Source organism: Talpa occidentalis, unplaced genomic scaffold (genome assembly GCF_014898055.3).
Source record: "Talpa occidentalis isolate TD23 unplaced genomic scaffold, MPIMG_talOcc4v2.1 talOcc4.16, whole genome shotgun sequence".
Lineage (NCBI taxonomy): Eukaryota > Metazoa > Chordata > Mammalia > Eulipotyphla > Talpidae > Talpa > Talpa occidentalis.
In genome coordinates, this window is record NW_023601653.1 from 38,926,514 (window position 1) to 38,944,155 (window position 17,642).

The 17,642-nt window shown below is 44.1% G+C and overlaps 1 pseudogene; it reads left to right on the forward strand.

The window, feature by feature from the left end:
- Nucleotides 1–16,695: 16,695 nt before the first annotated feature.
- On the forward strand, nt 16,696–17,346 carry LOC119247543 (ubiquitin-conjugating enzyme E2 D3-like; annotated as a pseudogene).
- Nucleotides 17,347–17,642: the final 296 nt, after the last annotated feature.

Genomic DNA, 17,642 nt, shown 5'->3' on the forward strand with positions numbered 1-17,642 from the left:
CAACCACGGAAGTGTGCTAAGTGTGCAAATTCCCTTCAAGCAGCTCAAAGCCGTGAGCTAAGGAGAAACTCCAAAGAGAAATTCCACTTCTCTTCCTTAGCCTGATCTTTCCCTTCCAAACAAAGTCTTGCTGGTGTGAGCCACTCCATGAATGTGGGGTCGGTAGTGTGGGTCCTGCCATGATTTTTCTTAGGTTCTTAAAACACACACACACACACACACACATACAATTTGGCATACATGTTCTTTTTCATTCTCCCTAAAGAAATCAATATCCCAGTCTGGAGTTACCAGCTATGGCCCCCATTTAGCCTGAGGTATAGCTGCTTTATTTTATAGCTGCTGACATTCTTCTCTGGAGCCCCAAACCCTCTCTCTGGTCCAAGCTAAAAGATGGGCTTATTATGGAGGCCAGTGCTTTGATGAGATCCTTCCTTTTGTGTCGTCACAAGAACTTGCCAAGAAGCCAACCTCCAATCTCTGTTCCCTCATACCATTTCTAAGTAGACAGAATGCTAGTTTGCTTTATAAATTCAAGGAAATTGAAACTTAGTTTTGCTACTAGCTTTGCCACTAACTGTGGACTCCAGGTAGGGGTTACTTTATCTCAAAGCCTCAATTTCTTTATCTGTGAAATGAAAATAATAATTGTATCTACATATAGGACTGTCATAGGATTTAGAAAAATACTGCAAGTGAACCACTCAGCATGCTTCCAACATACAGCATGGTAGAGTAATGGTGGCCACAAGCCTTTTTCATCCCTTCCATTCCTCTCTCTTCAAATATGGATTGGTTCAGTGACTTGCTTGGTGAATAAGATGTGATCCAATTGATTTCTAGAGACTTCTAATGTCAAAGCATAAGAAATCATCTTGTTTCTGACTAGCTGATTAGAAGTCTCAGTCTGGGCAAAGCCAGCTGCCATGTAAGAAGTTCAATTACACTGAGACCACCATACTGCAAGGAAGCCCAAGCTGGCTACATGCAGGGACTGTGTGGAGACAGAAAGGTGCCTGACCCAGCTCATCCAGCTCTTTAAGCCCAGGCAGCTTATCCAGCTTTTTCAGACATATGAGTGAACTGATGCAGAAGTTGAAACTTGGAGAAGAACCAAGGAACCTAGACAACCTCCAGAATCAAGTCTGCAGATGCGACTGTAAGCAAGTCAACCATTGACTCACCAGATGAGGCCCCAGTGAAGCAAAGATAATAGCAGTGCCCTGTCCAACTTCCTGAGTTGCTAAATTGTGTTATTTTACACAATTACATTTTAGGGTGGCTTGCGAGCAACAAAAGAAAATCAGAGCATGTCATAAACTGCCAATAAATGGTGATTATTACCTTAAAAGTTATTATTAGCATTTGAGAATGTTGTTATTGGTTCATTTAATCTGACCTTTGTTCATTACAGGACATGGTAGCAGACTTGAAGTTTTGTCTTGAATTTTCTCTCAGATCTAGGGTCTAAAGCAAGGGAATCACCACACAAAGGACCAAGGTTTTGCAAAATATAGTCTCACCTAGTTCTAAGGACAAATTACTTGACTTCCTCTTGCTGGTTGTTTTTTAGTTATAGTGCAAGGGTAAAGAAAGAACAGTGTTGCATCGTACAACACCACACTGGCAAACGGGAGTTGTGGAGCAGGCTACACAATGCAGGATGCTGCTGAAGAGCAAGATCCTGGCCCTTTTATTGACACACGTAATTGGTTGTAAGGAGATTAAGGAGATTAAAGAAATGGGAAGGGTGTAGAAGATTAGGGATTGTGAGTCTGCCCTCCAGGCACTTCTAATCTACTTGATGATACACCCTAATCCCCAGCCATGGTTCTAATCTTATCAACAAGGCGCTCCACTGATCAGCTTCTGGGGTCCCTTGTCATACATTGGTCCTCGGCCCCCCAGGCATTCCTGGTCATACCTCATGATGTATAAATCGGGAGTATGTGTTATGCATCATTCCTCAGCCCCCTGGGCATTCTGGACATGCCTTGTGATGTGTAACCTTCCCAGTGTGATCCAGCTTTGTGCTCTTGTTTGATTTGAAGGGCTTAAGGGTTGGGCTCCTGTTCCTAACTAGCCAGGCCACTTTGACCTTGTTTAGGTGACAAAATGGCTGCCGAATAGCTGCCTAGGAGTAGCAGACCCACAGAACAGAACTATTGTCAGCTTTAGTAGTTTAATGAACAGGCTGTTTCAGGGTCTCTGTTTCAGGCTTAATAGAGTTACTCACCAAAGGAGTACGTGGGCTGCTTGGAGCAAAGTCAAAGGCAGGAGCATCCATGAGACAATAAAACAGAACTGATATAATAGGCCATGGGTTATTCGGCTTCTCTAACAAACTCAATATTACTGACTTACAATAACATGTTATTTCTGATGGGTCTTCAGGTCCACAAGGATCATCTGGGTAGTTCTCATGCTGTACCATCCCACTAGAATCATCTGGGCTCAATGGACAGACATACAAAATGGCTCACTCACATGGCCACAATTCATGCAGGCTGACAACTCAGCTGCTCACAGTCAACTGCAGTATCTACTTGTGACCCCTCCTCATGCCTGATGCTTTCTAGAGCCTAGTGACTGCATACCTTGCTATGCAACAATCAGTTATCAGAGATACAGGAGGTAAAAGCTGCCAATATTGTTAAGGGCTAGGCACAAAATTGGTACAGTATCACTTTTGCTATATTTTATTGGTCAAAGCAATTTCAAGTTAGCTCATAGTGTTAGGGGGAAAGGATGTCCTGCGCTAATCCCATACAGGCTTTGTGGACTCCACCCCCACTCCAGACTAAAGCCATCAAGACATTGGGAAAGACAAATCCTGTCACCACCAAAGGGAAGGTGGCTGGGACCTGAGGGTGGAGTTAAGCAGCCAGGTTGGGTATAAAAACCGAACACGTGGGCCTTGGGGGCTTACTCGCTGTCGTGTGCCTCCTGGCTTCACGGCTCCTGGCTCGCAGCCAGCTCTCAGAGCGCCATTTGGGATTCAAGATCAGCAGATCGGGTAGGACACATTTAAAACTTTGTCTCCCATTTTTCTCCCTGAGCTGTACATTTCCTCATTTGCCCTTCCTTGTAAATAAACCTTTTATTAACCTTTCGCGTGTGCCTGCAGTAGAGTATTGATAAGTCCTTTTAAGCGCCAGGTGAGGACCCACAGTCAGGCACCCCGTTTCGTATCAGGGCTGCCCTATAACAATAGTTTAACAGATGGAGGACAGAAAGAAGGAGTTGATGTCAACTGATTACTGAAGATATGAAGTATCTCCAAAAAATAACTTCTAGATTCGCTGGGAACAGCTGGGCCCTATTGAATGGACAGGAATTATTGTCAGGTAATTGGAGAATTATGGAGGAGAAAAAAGATAAGTTAAAATAAGCCTATATGTTTAAAAGAAAAAAAACACCTTCACTTTCCCCTTGTCTTTCCATTGTTGCTCCACACATACACCCGGAGGCTAAATAAAGTGGTTTAGAATTCAAGCAACCCAGCTGGTGGGGCTGAGCTGTGGAGTAATGGGCTTATGTCATTGCCTTATCATTAAACAATTCCCATAGGTTGGTATGGCCTGGAAAATTACCTTTTAAACATAAGTAAAAATGCAGATTCAAAGGACTAAGATTTATCTATCATCAAGGCAATTCAAAAGAATATGCTGTAGGTTTGAAGACAATTTCCAGAGAGACAGGCATTCTCAGAATGTTTTTAGTAATGGCAAAATCATTGGAATAAGCAGTTGACCTCCTCCCTGGGGGACCATGCTCATTAAGATGTATGCATTCAGAGCTGTTAAAATTCCAACTCATTACCTAATAGTTGCACCTTATGCTCTTGGATACCTCTGAAAATGCTTCCAGCCCTCCCATTTCATTTATAACAACCAATTGACAGTCTCCTATACCTTTGAGAGGCTTTAAGAGAATGTTGCTGTAACAAAGTTTAAAATTAAAAGGAAAATAACTCAAGGAAGTACCATTGATAATCCTTCCTTTTAATTTACTTTGAATTAATCTAAGTACATGAGGAAAGAATGTTTCCCAGCTTTGGGGTCAGTGCTCAAATCTTCATTCATCCTTTTCACTCATTAATTTCTACATTCCACTGGGGAAAAAGATAATCCAACCTCAAGAACAATTCCAGAGCCCAAGCCAACAGTGCCTTGGAGGCAATGTCAACCAATGTTCGTTGATTACTAACACTTGTCCTTCAGGGTCTAACTCATATATCCATGGATACATGAGTTTCCACTGGAAGTTTCCTCTAATGCTTTTTTCCCTGTGGTAGAATCAAATCATTTCTATCACCATGATCCATTCACTCTTCAACTGAAACATTTAAGCCTTTATGTGTGTGTTTAACTCTTTGTTTCCCTCTGACTCTCTTAGCAAAATTTGAGCAGTGTGATAGCAGGGACTACATTGCACTCATCTTTGGATATCTAGTTCCTAACACAGCTTACTGCCCAGAGGAGCATGTCGTCAATGTTTGCCTGTGAAATTGATATGATGTGTGGTACTACGATCAATATGTCCATGAAGTGCACATCAGCTGAGTGATAGCCAGAATAAGAGGCCTGGCTTTAAGGCCTCAAGAATGAGAAAACAACATCTGTATGCAAATCATTATAGTAAAAAGAACGAGTAGAGTGGAGTATGGTACACAGAATGTATACTGGCTAATGAGGTTTGGGTTCCATACCCAGCTGAGAGTCTAAGGTGTGGTGGGACCTTTTGCTTGTTCATTTAACTTCCATAAACTTCCATAACTTCCTTTCCTCATTTAAAAACCTTCATTTGTTCCTGAAAACTCTGACATTAAAGAAAAACTATTAGATAAAAAAATATTTCCATTCAAATTAAAGGGAAAATCATGATGTATTCTACTTCTATCTAAGATATCAAACAATTTTCAAAGATAAAAAATAAACAATTGAATAATGAGAAGAAGTATTTGTAAGTAACAAACTTTGAAAGGAAATAAATGCATGGCGATGTAAGGATTGTACTGTAGTTGGTAGTATGGGGCAATCATTCTTTTTGCATTTTAATTATCAACTTTTCCAAGTTTAGAGGCATATGAATTTTCTTATACTCAAACCACAGTTACAAATAAAGCTTTGTCACAGAAAAACATTGGGGAGGGGGTACAATTTTAAAATGACAAAACACAAAAGAACTTCAAGGAACACAGAATGAAGGCAGGTTCACAACAGACTGAAGAGCTATAGGTAGCAAATCAGCTTAATGACAGCCATTGGAATAAGCAGTTGGCCTCCTAGCTTGACTTGAGTATGGAAAGAAAAATGTCTCTGTTCACCCAAACATAGCACACAATTCAAATCTGCCTGTGTGAGATGTGATATCTCCTAACTAGGTACTGTTGTGTTGAACAAGTTGAGATCCCCCCACCGCCAAAAAATATTATAATGTTGAAAAGCACTTCTTGTGGTGTTTCATTATCTTCTTGCAGGGAGGGAGGCACAATAGCAATAACAACCACCTGGCAGTTGTAGTATACAACCCAGTAGGGCATAACAAATCACCTCAAAGGTAGTGGCACAAAGCAACATATAAATTTTTAAAAATAGATATGAATCATCTTACACAAGTTCTGTGGGCCAGGAATTTTAACTGGATCATTCTAGCTTGCAGTCTGTCAAGAAGCTACAGTCAAGACTTTGGGAAAGAGAGTCTCAGACAGGAAGAAGAAGAGCAAAGATCCTGGGGCAAGCACATGTATGATACATGCAAGGGAAGGACAGAAGGAGCAAGGGGAGTGAGAAGGGCAGTAATAGGAGATGGGGCCAGAGACACAGATGTGGTCAGAACATTGCACGTCGTTGGACAGAGTCTCTGAATTCTATTTTAAGTGTGATGAGAACACTTTAGAGGGTGTTCAGGAGGTAAAGGATGTAATTTAATTATCTGCAAACCACTTCATCAGGGAGATGCTTAAAGAGTCAATTGTAGGCCTCCCTGGTGGTGCAAGGGATTAAGCACCACACTATGAAGCAATCTGTAGCCTCTTCAGCACGAGTTCGAACCCCAGCTGGACAGGGAGAAACCCACATGGTGCAGCAGACCTCTCCTGTCATGCTGTTGCTCCCCTCAGCAGTGTATTTTGGTCACTCTGCCTGTTCTGCTCCCCACTCTGTCACTGCTGAATCCTCTCACCCCCCACATCTCTGGCCTGTGCCCCAGCTCTTGTATGCATAAATAAATAAATCTTTAAAAAAAAAAAAGAGTCAGTTGCAATAATTCTGGAAAGATGATAGGTTACATGAAAATAATAAAAGGAAATGGGAAGTTGGTAAAATCAGTAAATATATTGGATGATGAATTAGGTGCAGATTAGGGAGAAAAATCAATGAAAACTCCTTGGGTTTTTGTTTGAAGCACAGTCAAAACATAAAGTTTACAAAATGGGTAAGAGTAGTGGATTAATAGGTTTTGAGGGGAATATCAAGAATTTTTTTTTGAGTATGTTAATTTGAAATACCTAGAAGCTACCCAAGTGGTGAAGTCAAGTAAGATATTGGATAGGGATATACGGAGTACAGGAGACAGACTTCTGGAAGTTATCTTCATACAAAAGGTAATATAAATCTTAGTACTATGAGTTCAGAAGAGGAAAAATCCCTCTCTTCTGGGCATGTCCTGATTCATGAAGAAATGGTAGCATTAATCTGCTCTTTCAAAGGCAGTTCCACCAGGGGGGAAATGAAGAAAATTTGAAGGACAGAGGTACAGTTTGAAGGCAAAAGACGAGAGGCTGCTACAATAATGTATTTGAGGGATGGTGACAGAAGAAACAGTATATGTAGTCAAAAAATAACATGGTAGTTCACTGGACCAGGAGGTAGAAGGAAGTATCAAAGGAGATTGAAACCCCCAACCCTACAAATGAAGACAATAGTGCAGAGTTAAGGAACTGCTTTAGGGTTTTTTTTCTGTTCATGGATGAGAGATAAGAAGAAGCAACAGGGGGAAGATGATGAGTCTAAGATGCCAACAATGGGCTCCCTAGTGGCGCAGGGGTTAAGTCTCAGAGTTATCACCCCTTTGGCCTGAGCTTGATCCCCAGCTTAGAGGTTCACATATGGCTGCACATATATGGCTCAGCAGACCTCTCCTGTCTCACCTGCTGCTCCCCTCAGCAGTGTATTGTGGGTCTGCTACTCCTAAGTGGCCTGTTTGGTCACCATTTTGTTACCTACAGTTCTAATTCCTAAGCAAGGTCAAAATGACCTGTTCAGTTAGGTACAGGAGCCCACCCCACCAAGGTGCCTTTCAAATCAAACAAGAGCACAAAACTGGATCACACTGGGAAGGTATGCATCATGAGGTATGATTGGGAACATGGGTGGGCAGGAGGCGGGGTGGGGGGGGGTTCTGCTGATGACCAATACATAAAACATACTCCTGACTTATACATCATGAGGTATGACCAGGAATGCCCTGGGGAGGCAAGGACGGATGTATAACAAAGGACCCCAGAAGCTGATCAGTGGAATGCCTTGTTGATAAGATTGAAACTATGGCTAGGGAACTAGAGCCTGATCTCAATTACAATACCAAGTCATCAAGCAGATGAGAAGTGCCTGGAGGGCAGACTCACAACCCATGATACTATAGACAGAGCACCTTTTCTAGTTTCACCCCTCCCTTTTCTCTTTGTCCTCCTTCCTCTCAACTGATGCTATAAAATTCTTCTATCAAATAAAAGGCCAGGATCTTGCACTTCAGCAGCATCCTACATTCTGTAGCCACTCCACGACTCCTGTTTCTTTATCAGTGTGGTATTGCCCAATGCAACAGTGTATTTCAGTCAATCTGCCTGTTCTGCTCCCCACTCTGTCTCTGGTGAATCTGCTCACTCCCCTCCTACACACACACCTTTGGCCTACACCCCAGTTCTTCTGTGCATAAATAAATAAAAATAAATCTTTAAAAAATAAAAATAAAATGCCAACAAGATATCTAAATGGAATGTCCACTTCTCTTCTAGAAAGAGTACTGGAAATACTAGTTAGGGTTTTTGCTACCTAAGGATAAGAGACAGGAGAAGGGAGAAAAGGAAAAGCTAATGCTGGTGGCAATGACTCAAGTTCATAGATGACAATTACATCTAAAGCTTGATTTGGCTCTTCCTTCTCTGGAACTCATTCTCTTAGCAACTATTTGGTGGTCAATAAATGAGTTCCCCTGATAGGTGACTATCTCTTATGTAATTATACTTGTCACCCAGAGTCTCCAGTCCTCAGTTGTGACTTCTGTTGTCCCTCCGAGGCTACACAGCAATTTGCCCCCCTGTATACCTCAATGTTGCCCTTGGCCTTTCTTTAAAGCTTCTCCCTTCTCTTATCACTGCTTCTCACAGATCTGGATTCTCTCTGAGCAGCTTCCTTCAGCATCAGTAGGGGCATGGATACTTGCTGTATATTTAGACACTAATCTCGCCTGTCTTTTTTTGTTTGCTATTTGTTCTATTCCTAAAGCACTGGACACACAGTCAGGGATGGGGGGATCTATAAGTTATGTTGATAAAGAGAGGCCTAAAGTCATGTTCTGTGTACTGGGCCCACCTTGGGGACATATCGGAGACCTACACATTAAGTGTGTGTATGGGTAGGAAGATTTATCCTTAGTAGCTTCACAAATTTCTGTTGTTTACATGAAAATGAAAAAGAGAATACTTTAGCAGGAAACGAACCCTCAGTATATCAAAAAACACCAGGGTGAATAAGGCAATTTCATGAAATGTTTTACTTTAGGGAGATGGTTTGGACATTAAGATAGTGCAGCCCCTGCGTCAGGCCTTGGTTAGCTCCCCAACAGACATGATATGCTATAATATAGTATCTGTCACTATATGACTTGATTTGCCCCCAGGAAAATGACTGGAGCGTCACCTCACACCCTGCAAGTTAAAATTGCTCATGTTCTTGGTTCTGACCCAAAGCCGACGAAGCCTTCCTTTCCAGCGACGTCAAGCTGTGAGTTTGAGGTATCACACTCAACCCTTTCTCGCAAATTCCCATTTTGGGCTTCTCAGGGGGCAAAAAAGCAGGCTTCACATGGCTTGCTGTTTAGTTTCTAGTCTCCAAACATGTGCTGCTTCTCGCCTCATTTTTCTTCCTTCTGGGCTGTCGTGTGACTGAGCTACTCTGATTCTTATCAGACAGTCGATCTCTATTTTCATTCCTGAGAAATAGTTTGTCTTGCTTTCCAATGGCATCTGTGCACCAGAATCAAAGGAGCAGAAGGTGTCTGTCCCATTTTCTTGCCTTTGAGGCTCCTGGCACCTGGGATCTTCAGTCCATTCTTCCTCTTCTTTGCGTGAGCGTAAACTTGTCCTGGTAAACTGACTTTCTGCTTTTCCTCTGGCCTCATTTCCCATACTCTCTCCTGAGGTCAAAGGTTAATCTCCACTTCTCTGGGGAAAGGAAAAAAAAATGTTCTCTTGCCCTGCTCACCACTGTTCTAAGGTTAGGAACAGGGTGGGCTGGATCCTAACTCTAAGGAACATGAGCAGGAAGGGCCTTACACTAATTAGTCTGTGTGGGCTGGCCTACAAAGCAGAAGCCAGGTAGCTTAAACAAAAGAATTTTCTCACAGTAACAGAGGCTAGAAGTCCAAGATCTGAAGGCCGTAAGGGAAGAATCTATTCTAGTCTTTTCCTTTTGGCTTGTAGATGCTTGTCTTCTTACATCCCTTCACATTGTCTTCCTTCTCTGTGTCTCTATGTCTAATTTTCCTCTTCTGATAAGCACATCAGTCATACAGGATTAGAGCCCACTCAAATGACCTCACTTTAACTTGATTACTTCTGTAAAGACCCTAATTCCAAATATAGCCACATTCGAACACACTGGGGACTAAGACTTAACTTATGACTGTTTTGAGGGGACACAATGCAGGCGGTAACACATCCCCATTGCACAATGGCTCTGGATCTGGGCCAGGCCGTGCAGGGGTGAGCTCTGGCACCACCTCCACAGCGTGCAATGAGTGCACTGGGCTCTGCGCCACGGTGGCCTCTAGACTGACACTTCTCTCTGACAGCTGCCTTCCAGCACAGACACATTTCTGTGCTTTGTCTTCTTTCAACTTGGCAAAGTGGAATATATCTCACACACATGGAATAATTACGGCTGCTTTAGCAGTACTCAAAGAAGTGGTGAATGAAGAAGGGGGAAGCCGTGCAAATATCACATCCCTCTGAGCTTCTGTTCATCCTTTTTATTTATTCTTTGGGTCACACTGAAACTAAGGCTCTGTGGTGATGGATCACGAGTGCTGTGGTGGTAGGTGAACTACGGGGACTACAACTGGTGGAAGAAATCAAATACTGTCCAAAAATTAACAGTGATGTAAGAAAATAATTAAAATAAACATGCTGAAATAAAAAAAAAGAAGTGTGAAAAAGTAGGACGTATGTATTTTGCAGAGTTCAAATATCCTTTAATAAAGTCTTTCCTGTCCACACATCTTTTCTCCCCCTACACTGCCTCAGTCCTGGCAGAATAAAGTACTTCCTCCTCTGAATTTTTGCATCCCTTACATGCATCCTTACTGGCTTATTAACCAATTGCTATGATTATTCGTGCATGCATCAATCAGTACACAGCACTTGTGAGCCCATCAACAAGAGTACCCCAGCCCATTTTGGCTGCTATAACAAAAAAAGTCTTGGACAAGGTGGCTTATAAGCTATTGTTCTAGAGGCTGGCAAGTCCAACATTAAGGAATCTGGTAAAGGCCTCATATTCTGTTGCCTTAGGCCAAAGCCTCACAAAGCAGAAGAGAGGGAGAACTCTGAGGTCTCTCATAAGGACACAACTCATGAGGACTCCACCTTCATGATGAATCACCTTCCAAAGGCCCCACTGGGGATTAGGTTTCAACACAGGATTTGGGGGGTAAGGGGACAGGATATAAGCATTCAGGCTATAGCAGAGATGGACCATCTCTGTCTCTAGTAATAAGCATTCATGGCACATTTATTCAATGTTTTTAACCAAGGTCAAGTGACTGAGGAAAAGTGAACAGATGTTCTTACTAAACGAGTTTCTAGACAGCACAGTACTGTAATGGCCAAGAATGCAATTAATACATGTGTTAGTTAAGCCCCCTAAAAAGCAAAGACAAAGACAGGGATTTAAATCCACAGTAGATGATTGCTGCTATTTGAGGGTGTGTCAATTGGAAAAAGGCAGGGGGGGCCTCCCTGCCAGGTCTGGCGGCGCAGAGGGTTAAGGTGCAGCTCTATGAGGCTGTTCGCAGCCGCTGCGGCACCAGTTCGGTCTCCGGCCAGTCAGGTGGCCCACATGGTGCAGCAGACCTCTCCTGTCTTGCCTGCTGCTCCCCTCAGCAGTGTATTTCAGTAGATCTGCCTGTTCTGTTCCCCACTCTGTATCTGGTGAATCCCCTCACCCTCCCACCCCCATTTCTGGCCTGCACCCCAGATCTTGTATGCATAAATAAATCTTAAAAAAAAAAGAAAGGAAAAAGGCAGGATGAGTCAGGCCTTCCCTGGTAGCGCAAGGGTTCAGCGCCTCGCTGTGAAGCTGTCTGCAGCCTCTGCAGCATGGGTTCAATCCCAGCTGGCTGGAGAGGGTCCCACATGGTGCGTTAGACCTCTCCTGTCGTGCCCGCTGCTCCCCTCAGCAGTGTATTTCGTCAGTCTGCCTGTTCTGTTCTCTGCTCTGTCTCTGGTGAATCCTCTCACCCTCCTGCACATCTGGCCTGTACCCAGGTTCTTGTATAAAAATAAATAAATAAATCTTAAAAAAAAAAAAAAGGCAGGATGAGTCTTCAGACCCAGTGCTGGTCTGTGAGAGATGGAGTGGGAGAGGCTCAGGCAGCAGCCCAGTTCCCAGAAAGATTGAGCTAGGCTGAGCTCCTGGAGAGTCTTTGAGCTAAAGTTACTATAAGTGGAAATCCAGGTCTCTCAGGAATGAGCCTTTGTGACCAGTCTGTCCTCGGTGACGTGAGCAGCCTGAGGTGAAGCATGACCTTGGTACCAACACGGTACAAACGTGCAATTAGAGCACAGCGGCTGAGGCCACACATTGTGTATTTTTGAATTTTATTTTTAATATTACGATGTTTTGATATCTTAAAAACCTTTCCTGATTGGAGAGGGGCTGCTCCTCCAGGGGCTGGCCACTCCAGGAGATAGCAAAGGGCTCACCCAAGAGCACGTCTTTCATGTGTATACTAACCAATAGAGCCACACCTCCTTTCTTTAGTGCCTGGGAACCAGGAGGCAATATTTTTCTGTCTTAATTATGCTGGGACCTATACCAGGCAACTCGAGACCACTCCCATGCAGGTCGTAGTCTGCTAAAATGACTTATGTATGACAGTCCTAACCTGTTTCCTCTACCCTGCCTTGCCATTCCCACAGAAACCCCTATAAAGACTGTGGCCTAGGGCCTCCCTGTTGGCGTAGCAGGCTGAGCACAGCGCTGTGAAGCTGTCCACAGCCTCCGCAGCACTGGTTCGATTCCCGGCCGGCCAGGGAGATTTCCACATGGCACGGCAGACCTCTCCTGTCTCGCCCGCTGCTCCCCTCAGCAGTGTATTTCATCAGTCTGCCTGTTCTGTTCTCTGCTCTGTCTCTGGTGAATCCGCTCACCCTCCAGCACCTCTGGCCTGTACACCAGCTCTTGAATAAATAAAATCTTAAAAAAAAAAAAAAAAAAAAGACTGTGGCCTTTCCCCGCCACCTTGCCTTCTGCCACTTGAACACAATCTGGTTCTTTCCTTGTGACCCTATGGCATGCGGTGACCCCTTCTCCAGGACCTGTGGATAGAGCAAACTCTTTTTTTGTGCCTTTCTTGTGTCCCTTCTTATGGCCACACTTGGCTAACTATCACATGGAAGAAACGGAACATTGCATCAGTCAGTTACTCTCCCCGCAGCAAGAGGGATGAGTGGTCTTGGGAGGTAGAGGAGGAGGAGGAGGTAGTGTGTATTGTCACTGCGTTACACATTTTCTGTACTTAATCTCAGCACTACTCACAACACTCTGAGGCAACCTCGGTCAACAAATGTGGAAATGGGGGCATTGAAGTTGATATTTTCCCTTCGGTGCATTCTCCACTGAGAGAGCCAGTTGTCGGAACCCAGCTGGCATCTGGGAACTGCTCACCTCCAATGCAGGGGCAAATTGGGGACCCTGAATACCCTGCGGCCAGTCTGGGCACACCCCCACGGCTCTGCTCTTGAAACAGAACCCCACGTGCTGCAGCCTGGGTTCGAGATTAAGCGCACACCTTTTGTGTGGATGCACATTTATGCTTTCCTTGGGAATGAGCCTTTGCCCTGCAGCAATTGGAAGAGAGGGCCCTGCTGCCTGCGCTAACAGGATTTAGCTTTATGTGACAGGAAGACTAATATCGGCCCCCAGCCATGTGCTGCTGGCGACAGAGTGTGGATGCTCTTTGTTAAGCTCCCGGGGTCTGGAAGGAAGCAGCTATGCTCTTGTTTAATTCCATATGAGCAGCTTTTTTATTTTTACAAATAGTCCTCTTGCTGTTAGGGAGTGAGTGAGCGACATAAATCATCATCATGTCTTTGGCAGCCAGGATTTCTTGGGCATGGTCCTCATTAAAGTCTTTAGTTGCAGGGTTCCTGGAGACCTTCCTTTGATACCTAAAAACATCAAACTGAAAAGGCCGTGGTGAGGAGGAGGAGGAGGAAAGGGGGGTGAGGGATGAGGAGGCGGAAGCTCAGGAGGACCCCAGAATTGCTGTTGGGAAGCAGCAAGGCAAAACGAGAATGATTATTTTTCGCAGCTTAAAAAAAAAATTTGTTTTAGGAGCACGAGCAGCAAAAGCGATTAAACTTCCCCGCTGAACAGAATCCAACATGCCCAGACACTACGCGGGCGGAAAGAGTGGCTTCTCGGGGGTGATTCCCAGAAAAGGAAAAGTTCTCCGAGCCCTTTCCTCCCCAGACCTCAGCTCAGCAGGCTGTGGCAATCAATGAACTAACCTTTTCCTAAGGCCTTGTCTCCCTGCTGGGCGGGAATCCAATCCCCGGGCAAAGGTCACTGGGAATACCAAGGGGCTGTTGGCAGTGGCTGTTCATTCACAAAATGAGCTCCTTTGTGATAAAAGGGAGGGCGCGCCGAGCGGGTGTGCATTCCAGGCTGGTGGAGGAGAGCTGCCAACACGCTCGGTCAGTGGGAACCCAGCAGCACATGCATCTCAGTTTACAGGATTGATGTGGCCCTGCAGAACCGAGTACATCGAATTCCTATAAATCAAGCTGCATTTAAATGCACCAGGGGAGCTGGCCATTTAAAGGAACCCTGCAGTGAATCTTTTTGAAAAGTGAAAAATCACTGCTGAATTGATCTCTTTTGCCGTGAGGTAATGAGGATTTACTGAGTGCTTCTCATGAGCTGGCCAAAGTACTAGGTGCCTCAAGCATGTCTTAAAATGCAGTGTCCCTGGGCTTGAGAAAAACCTTTTGAAAGGGTGGTTTGGGTTTTGGTGAAACCAGGGGAGTTGAGTTACAGAAGCAGGAGGAGACTGACTGGAGCCACATCCTGTCGCTGCCACAGGACACCACCAGTCGGTCCCCCTCTGAGTAACCAGGCAATATTTCTCTTCCTGAAGACAAGCAGTGCTCAGTGTCTAAGGCCTGAAGCAATGGGCAATAGCCAGGGTCTCAGGGAAAAGACCAGAACCTCCTATCAGGGAAGACAACTGAGTCAGGTTGCCAAATAATCTTTCTGCAGTTCTTTCTAGGAAACTCAGGCTCTTGATTATATAGTTTGTGTTACATAGATTTGTATACAGCTTGGATCAAATCATATTTCCAAGACATATATGTAAGTTTTAGTCATGAACATTCGAGAAACTTATTTTATGAAAACAGATCCTAAAATAATTGGAGCTGTGGAGAAAGTTTAAAAAAATGTTTGCATGGATGCAGATTTAACCTGGAGACTAAAAGCATAGACTTAGTGACGCATATTGGAATCCCCATTCTACCAGATTATTATATGACCTCGAGCAAATTATTTATCAGTTTTATGTTTTAGTCTATCTGTAAAACAGGGATAAGTAATAGAACCTACCTCAAAGGGTATTTGTGAGGATGAAATCAAAAGTGAGTTTATACTGAGAAGGTCAGAAGACTAGCTAGAAAATAGAAATAGAGCATACTCAGTAAAAGTATTTATGATGATATTGGAAGTCATTTAAAAAATAACACTAGACACACACAGCATAGTTGCAGAGACTCATCTGTCTGGTAGTAGCTGACTGTCAACTAGATGGAGTAATGTAAAGGGATGGGACACGCTCTCTAATCTTATCGCTATAGGAAGCATATCACATGTCTGCAAGGGATAGGGGCTCCACTGTAAACCAGTATGTCCTTTGCAGACACTACTCAGAAAAGCAAGCTTGCAAGTGATTTTTTTTTAACACAAAAATTTGAGTCTCTGATCTTCCCACCCAGGATGCTTGCTTCCCAAAAAGAAAGGCATTTCATGCACAGTTAGAATGAGATAGGAAGTGCTTCAACAGAGAAGACGGTTATCACCGTCTAAAGAGAGGTGAGGGGAGGGAGTAATAAAAGACCCTGTCCAAAAAGAAAGGAAAGCAGAGAAGCCACAGGTTTGGTGATAGAGGCTTTGTTTTTAGGGGTAAAAGTTCCAAAGTTCTTTGGTGACCACTGAGAGTAACCATGTCCTCATCTGACAGGGAGCTGTGGAAAGTACAATGAGAGGTGTGGGCGCCACTGACACAGCGGTGGCATTTCTCATGCCTGGAGGGAACATGACCCTGGACAAACGTAGGTGACGCTTGGGCACCACCACAGCGGACTGGTGATCATGGACGAGAGATCTGGGACGTGCCTGCGGCAGAGGCTGCTGGTTCTGCTCTCCCCAGCCATTATAGAGGCGGATTGTTCCTACTCCTCTTAAGCCTCTTACCACTAGCAGGGAAGATTTAATGGTAATAAATCCACATTGGCCAAGCAATTGCGGATTTACCATGAGCAGAAAGAATTCTTTTTACCTATAGCAGCTCTGTAAGCAGCACATGCTCCCCAGATACCATCTCCTTAAATGCTCTTTATTAAAACAGAATGTACTGAGATGATGTCTCCTGGAAACCTCTCAGGCAGGGAACCTCTCTGGCAGGGAATTCCCGGAGACCTTCCCTTGCATCTGGGTAGAATCCACCCTGCCTTGAGTAATCTCCCTTCCTCTCAGCTCTTCTAAAGCATATCTCCCCCCAGCTCTGAAGCAGAGACTTGAACTCATTCATAAACCAATGACAAGGTCATCTCTGTCCTGAGGCTGCCCCAGCATGTGGAGCACGCCTGCATCTTAACAGCTCCCCCACAAACGGCCGTGTGAGTCACCGGGAGACTGCCCCAGCTCTTGAACCATGTCTGAAAGTTCTGGCCACAGGGCCAGGGAATAAGCTTAGTGAACAAAATGCAGAAAGATGTTTTACATCAAAATAGAAAATATACGAATCAGATGGTCCCCCAGCCCATGACCCGCCTCAGGCCCTGCCTCCGGTAGGTGTAGCAAGAAGGCACCTGTGTCTGGCGGAGCCGGTGCGAGACGGAGAGACGACCCTGCCTGTGCCCGGAGAATCAAGAGTGGCCCAGACCTTGGGGAACACGCCGAGAGTGAGGAGCCGGACGAGAAGCACAGACCCTGGCTCTGAAACGGATTAATAAGGAACTTAGTGATTTGGCCCGTGACCCTCCAGCACAATGTTCTGCAGGTCCAAAGGGGGATGATATGTTTCATTGGCAAGCCACAATTATGGGACCTAATGACAGCCCATATCAAGGCAGTGTATTCTTTTTGACAATTCATTTTCCTACAGATTACCCCTTCAAGCCATCTAAGGTTGCATTTACAACAAGAATTTATCATCCAAATATTAACAGTAATGGCAGCATTTGTCTCAATATTCTAAGATCACAGTGGTCTCCTACTTTAACTATTTCTAAAGTTCTTTGATCCATTGGTTCACAGCTATGTGATCCAAACCTAGATGACCGCCTAGTGCCAGAGATTGCACGGATCTATAAGACAGACAGAGATAAGTACAACAGAATATTTCGAGAATGGACTCAGAAGTATGCCATGTGATGCTACCTTACAGTCAGAATAACCTGCATTAGAGCTGGAATAAACTTTAAATTACTGTTCCTTTTTTTGATTTTCTTATCCAGCTGCTCCCCTGTCAGACCTCATCTTTTTTAATTTTATTTTTTGTTTACCTCCCTCCATTCATTCACATGCTCATCTGAGAAGACTTAAGTTCTTCCAGCTTTAGACAATAGCTACTTTTAGAAACTGTAAAGTCATTACAAGAGAACAGTTGCCCAAGATTCAGAATTTTTTTAAAATGGAGCATGTGTATTATGTGGCCACTGTCTTCACTCTAACTTGGTTATGAGACTAAACCATTCCTCACTGCTCTTATATGCTGAAGAAGCCATCTGAGGTGGGGGAGATGGTGGATGCTCAGTGGTCACATCAGAGGAAGAGCATTGTTCTAGCAGCATCCATTCTTGTTTAAACCTTCCACTGTTAGAGATTTGAGGTTACATAATATACTTTATGCTCATAACT